We start from the raw sequence: 744 nt of genomic DNA, 5'->3' as shown, positions 1-744 counted from the left end.
CAACAGGCACATGAAAAAGTGCTCAACATCGCTCGGCATCAGGGAAATCCAAATCAAAACCTCAATGAGATACCACCTCACACCAGTCAGAATGGCTAAAATTAACAAGTCAGTAAATGACAGATGTTGGCGGGGATGTGGAGAAAGGGGAGCCCTTCTACACTGTTGGTGGTAATGCAAGCTGGTGCAGCCACTCTGGAAAACGGTATGGAGGTGCCTCAAAAAGTTGAAAATAGAGCTACCATATGATCCAGCAATTGCTGGGTATTTACCCCAAAGATACAAATGTAGGGATCAAAAAGGGTACGTGCACCCCAATGTTTATAGCAGCAATGTCCACAATAGCCAAACTGTGGAAAGAGCCAAGATGTTCATCGACAAATGAATGGATAAAGAAGAAGAGGTACATATATACACAATGGAATATTATGCAGCCATCAAAAGGAATGAAATCTTGCCATTTGCGATGACGTGGATGGAACTGGAGGGTATTATGCTGAGTGAAATAAGTCAATCAGAGAAAGACATGTATCATATGACCTCAATGATATGAGGAATTCTGAATCTCAGGAAACAAACTGAGGGGTGCTGGAGTGGTGGGGGGTGGGAGGGATGGGGTGGCTGGGTGATAGTCATTGGGTAGGGTATGTGGTATGGTGAGCGCTGTGAATTGTGCAAGACTGTTGAATCACAGACCTGTACTTCTGAAACAAATAATACATTATATGTTAAAAAAAAAAAAAG

This window comes from Callorhinus ursinus, unplaced genomic scaffold (genome assembly GCF_003265705.2).
Source record: "Callorhinus ursinus isolate GAN/ISIS: 27379988/994484 unplaced genomic scaffold, GSC_fseal_2.0 scaffold26, whole genome shotgun sequence".
In the NCBI taxonomy this organism is placed as follows: Eukaryota; Metazoa; Chordata; class Mammalia; order Carnivora; family Otariidae; genus Callorhinus; species Callorhinus ursinus.
The sequence above is the reverse complement of the archived record's forward strand: the minus strand, read 5'-3'. Positions refer to the sequence as shown.